Consider the following 6,000-nt stretch of genomic DNA (forward strand, 5'->3'; position numbering starts at 1 on the left):
TTCAGTTTAACGAATAGCCAAGAAGTGGGGTGATAAAAAAGTGCGAAAGCATATAAAATAAGGAATTGGAATAATTGTGCTTTATACAAAATCATAACCACCACAAAAAAAGGGCGGGCCTCATGGACTCTTGCTAATATGAAAGAAATGAATTTATCAGGTAAGTTCTTACATAAATTATGTTTTCTTTCATGTAATTAGCAAGAGTCCATGAGCTAGTGACGTATGGGATAATGATTACCCAAGATGTGGATCTTTCCACACAAGAGTCACTAGAGAGGGATGGATAAAATAAAGACAGCCAATTCCTGCTGAAAATAATCCACACCCAAAATAAAGTTTAACGAAAAACATAAGCAGAAGATTCAAACTGAAACCGCTGCCTGAAGTACTTTTCTACCAAAAACTGCTTCAGAAGAAGAAAATACATCAAAATGGTAGAATTTAGTAAAAGTATGCAAAGAGGACCAAGTTGCTGCTTTGCAAATCTGATCAACCGAAGCTTCATTCCTAAACGCCCAGGAAGTAGAAACTGACCTAGTAGAATGAGCTGTAATTCTCTGAGACGGAGTTTTACCCGACTCAACATAGGCAAGATGAAATAAAGATTTCAACCAAGATATCAAAGAAATGGCAGAAGCTTTCTGGCCTTTTCTAGAACCGGAAAAGATAACAAATAGACTAGAAGTCTTTCGGAAAGATTTAGTAGCTTCAACATAATATTTCAAAGCTCTAACAACATCCAAAGAATGCAACGATTTCTCCTTAGAATTCTTAGGATTAGGACATAATGAAGGAACCACAATTTCTCTACTAATGTTGTTGGAATTCACAACTTTAGGTAAAAATTCAAAAGAAGTTCGCAACACCGCCTTATCCTGATGAAAAATCAGAAAAGGAGACTCACAAGAAAGAGCAGATAATTCAGAAACTCTTCTGGCAGAAGAGATGGCCAAAAACAACAAAACTTTCCAAGAAAGTAATTTAATGTCCAATGAATGCATAGGTTCAAACGGAGGAGCTTGAAGAACCCCCAGAACCAAATTCAAACTCCAAGGAGGAGAAATTGACTTAATGACAGGTTTTATACAAACCAAAGCTTGTACAAAACAATGAATATCAGGAAGAATAGCAATCTTTCTGTGAAAAAGAACAGAAAGAGCAGAGATTTGTCCTTTCAAGGAACTTGCGGACAAACCTTTATCTAAACCATCCTGAAGAAACTGTAAAATTCTCGGAATTCTAAAAGAATGCCAAGAAAAATGATGAGAAATACACCAAGAAATATAAGTCTTCCAGACTCTATAATATATCTCTCTAGATACAGATTTACGAGCCTGTAACATAGTATTAATCACAGAGTCAGAGAAACCTCTTTGACGAAGAATCAAGCGTTCAATCTCCATACCTTTAAATTTAAGGATTTCAGATCCTGATGGAAAAAAGGACCTTGTGACAGAAGGTCTGGTCTTAACGGAAGAGTCCACGGTTGGCAAGAGGCCATCCGGACAAGATCCGCATACCAAAACCTGTGAGGCCATGCCGGAGCTACCAGCAGAACAAACGAGCATTCCTTCAGAATCTTGGAGATTACTCTTGGAAGAAGAACTAGAGGCGGAAAGATATAGGCAGGATGATACTTCCAAGGAAGTGATAATGCATCCACTGCCTCCGCCTGAGGATCCCGGGATCTGGACAGATACCTGGGAAGTTTCTTGTTTAGATGGGACGCCATCAAATCTATTTCTGGAAGTTCCCACATTTGAACGATCTGAAGAAATACCTCTGGGTGAAGAGACCATTCGCCCGGATGCAACGTTTGGCGACTGAGATAATCCGCTTCCCAATTGTCTACACCTGGGATATGAACCGCAGAGATTAGACAGGAGCTGGATTCCGCCCAAACCAAAATTCGAGATACTTCTTTCATAGCCAGAGGACTGTGAGTTTCTCCTTGATGATTGATGTATGCCACAGTTGTGACATTGTCTGTCTGAAAACAAATGAATGATTCTCTCTTCAGAAGAGGCCAAAACTGAAGAGCTCTGAAAATTGCACGGAGTTCCAAAATATTGATCGGTAATCTCACCTCCTGAGATTCCCAAACTCCTTGTGCCGTCAGAGATCCCCACACAGCTCCCCAACCTGTGAGACTTGCATCTGTTGAAATTACAGTCCAGGTCGGAAGCAGAAAAGAAGCCCCCTGAATTAAACGATGGTGATCTGTCCACCACGTTAGAGAGTGTCGAACAATCGGTTTTAAAGATATTAATTGAGATATCTTTGTGTAATCCTTGCACCATTGATTCAGCATACAAAGCTGAAGAGGTCGCATGTGAAAACGAGCAAAGGGGATCGCGTCCGATGCAGCAGTCATAAGACCTAGAATTTCCATGCATAAGGCTACCGAAGGGAATGATTGTGACTGAAGGTTTTGACAAGCTGCAATCAGTTTTAGACGTCTCTTGTCTGTTAAAGACAGAGTCATGGACACTGAATCTATCTGGAAACCCAGAAAGGTTACCCTTGTCTGAGGAATCAATGAACTTTTTGGTAAATTGATCCTCCAACCATGATCTTGAAGAAACAACACAAGTCGATTCGTATGAAATTCTGCTAAATGTAAAGACTGAGCAAGTACCAAGATATCGTCCAAATAAGGAAATACCACAATACCCTGTTCTCTGATTACAGACAGAAGGGCACCGAGAACCTTTGTAAAAATTCTTAGAGCTGTAGCTAGGCCAAACGGCAGAGCCACAAACTGGTAATGCTTGTCCAGAAAAGAGAATCTCAGGAACCGATAATGATCTGGATGAATCGGAATATTCAGATATGCATCCTGTAAATCTATTGTGGACATATAATTCCCTTGCTGAACAAAAGGCAAGATAGTCCTTACAGTTACCATCTTGAACGTTGGTATCCTTACATAACGATTCAATATTTTTAGATCCAGAACTGGTCTGAAGGAATTCTCCTTCTTTGGTACAATGAAGAGATTTGAATAAAACCCCATCCCCTGTTCCTGAACTGGAACTGGCATAATTACTCCAGTCAACTCTAGATCTGAAACACAATTCAGAAATGCTTGAGCTTTTACTGGATTTACTGGGACACGGGAAAGAAAAAATCTCTTTGCAGGAGGTCTCATCTTGAAACCAATTCTGTACCCTTCTGAAACAATGTTCTGAATCCAAAGATTGTGAACAGAATTGATCCAAATTTCTTTGAAAAAACGTAACCTGCCCCCCTACCAGCTGAGCTGGAATGAGGGCCGCACCTTCATGTGGACTTAGAAGCAGGCTTTGCCTTTCTGGCTGGCTTGGATTTATTCCAGATTGGAGATGGTTTCCAAACTGAAACTGCTCCTGAGGATGAAGGATCAGGCTTTTGTTCTTTGTTGAAACGAAAGGAACGAAAATGATTATTAGCTCTGTTTTTACCCTTAGATTTTTTATCCTGTGGTAAAAAAAGTTCCTTTCCCACCAGTAACAGTTGAAATAATAGAATCCAACTGAGAACCAAATAATTTGTTACCCTGGAAAGAAATGGAAAGTAGAGTTGATTTAGAAGCCATATCAGCATTCCAAGTCTTAAGCCATAAAGCTCTTCTAGCTAAAATAGCTAGAGACATAAACCTGACATCAACTCTGATAATATCAAAGATGGCATCACAGATAAAATTATTAGCATGTTGAAGAAGAATAATAATATCATGAGAATCATGATGTGTTACTTGTTGCGCTAAAGTTTCCAACCAAAAAGTTGAAGCTGCAGCAACATCAGCCAAAGATATAGCAGGTCTAAGAAGATTACCTGAACACAGGTAAGCTTTTCTTAGAAAGGATTCAATTTTCCTATCTAAAGGATCCTTAAACGAAGTACCATCTGACGTAGGAATAGTAGTACGTTTAGCAAGGGTAGAAATAGCCCCATCAACTTTAGGGATTTTGTCCCAAAATTCTAATCTGTCAGACAGCACAGGATATAATTGCTTAAAACGTTTAGAAGGAGTAAATGAATTACCCAATTTATCCCATTCTTTGGAAATTACTGCAGAAATAGCATTAGGAACAGGAAAAACTTCTGGAATAACCACAGGAGATTTAAATACCTTATCCAAACGTTTAGAATTAGTATCAAGAGGACCAGAATCCTCTATTTCTAAAGCAATTAGAACTTCTTTAAGTAAAGAACGAAGTAATTCCATTTAAAATAAATATGAAGATTTATCAGCATCAACCTCTGAGACAGAATCCTCTGAACCAGAAGAGTCATCAGAATCAGAATGATGATGTTCATTTAAAAATTCATCTGTAGGGAGAGAAGTTTTAAAAGATTTTTTACGTTTACTAGAAGGAGAAATAACAGACATAGCCTTCTTTATGGATTCAGAAACAAAATCTCTTATGTTATCAGGAACATTCTGCACCTTAGATGTTGAAGGAACTGCAACAGGCAATGGTACTTTACTAAAGGAAATATTATCTGCATTAACAAGTTTGTCATGACAATCAATACAAACAACAGCTGGAGGAATAGCTACCAAAAGTTTACAGCAGATACACTTAGCTTTGGTAGATCCAGCACTAGACAGCGATTTTCCTGTAGTATCTTCTGACTCAGATGCAACGTGAGACATCTTGCAATATGTAAGAGAAAAAACAACATATAAAGCAAAATTGATCAAATTCCTTAAATGACAGTTTCAGGAATGGGAAAAAAATGCCAAAGAACAAGCTTCTAGCAACCAGAAGCAATGAAAAATGAGACTTAAATAATGTGGAGACAAAAGCGACGCCCATATTTTTTAGCGCCAAATAAGACGCCCACATTATTTGGCGCCTAAATGCTTTTGGCGCCAAAAATGACGCCACATCCGGAACGCCGACATTTTTGGCGCAAAATAACGTCAAAAAATGACGCAACTTCCGGCGACACGTATGACGCCGGAAACGGAAAAGAATTTTTGCGCCAAAAAAGTCAGCGCCAAGAATGACGCAATAAAATGAAGCATTTTCAGCCCCCGCGAGCCTAACAGCCCACAGGGAAAAAGAGTCAAATTTTTTGAAGGTAAGAAAAAATGATTAAATCAAATGCATTATCCCAAATATGAAAGTTGAACATTCTGAGTCAAGGCAAATAAATGTTTGAATACATATATTTAGAACTTTATAAACAAAGTGCCCAACCATAGCTTAGAGTGTCACAGAAAATAAGATTTACTTACCCCAGGACACTCATCTACATGTTTGTAGAAAGCCAAACCAGTACTGAAACGAGAATCAGCAGAGGTAATGGTATATATAAGAGTATATCGTCGATCTGAAAAGGGAGGTAAGAGATGAATCTCTACGACCGATAACAGAGAACCTATGAAATAGACCCCGTAGAAGGAGATCACTGCATTCAAATAGGCAATACTCTCCTCACATCCCTCTGACATTCACTGCACGCTGAGAGGAAAACCGGGCTCCAACTTGCTGCGGAGCGCATATCAACGTAGAATCTAGCACAAACTTACTTCACCACCTCCATCGGAGGCAAAGTTTGTAAAACTGAATTGTGGGTGTGGTGAGGGGTGTATTTATAGGCATTTTGAGGTTTGGGAAACTTTGCCCCTCCTGGTAGGAATGTATATCCCATACGTCACTAGCTCATGGACTCTTGCTAATTACATGAAAGAAATAATGATCTATCTTTTTAAACAATAAAAATATTGTAGACTGTCCCTTTAATTATAGATATCCACAATCAGCAGCATTAGTGTGCAACTGGCACTGCAGATTAAATCAGTGGCTTTATCCGCTTGGGACCAGCTGTGCACCAGTCCCACACGGTATTTCTACTGTGTGTTTAACCCCATTGCAGGGGTTAAACACACAGTGCTGTAGGGTCGATAGTCATAAAATCGCATGCTCTAACGTATTAGAGCATATCACTTTTTTTTTATAATGGCCTATTAAGTTTAATATAAGACGACAGAGCCCTGGAAAA

At 39.0% G+C, this 6,000-nt stretch overlaps 1 protein-coding gene across 2 annotated transcripts in view; it reads right to left on the bottom strand.

The window, feature by feature from the left end:
• Window positions 1-6,000, bottom strand: part of ARL15 (ADP ribosylation factor like GTPase 15) — a 991,451-nt gene that overhangs the window by 85,166 nt on the left and 900,285 nt on the right. The window lies entirely within an intron of this gene.

Source organism: Bombina bombina, chromosome 2, assembly GCF_027579735.1.
Source record: "Bombina bombina isolate aBomBom1 chromosome 2, aBomBom1.pri, whole genome shotgun sequence".
Lineage (NCBI taxonomy): Eukaryota > Metazoa > Chordata > Amphibia > Anura > Bombinatoridae > Bombina > Bombina bombina.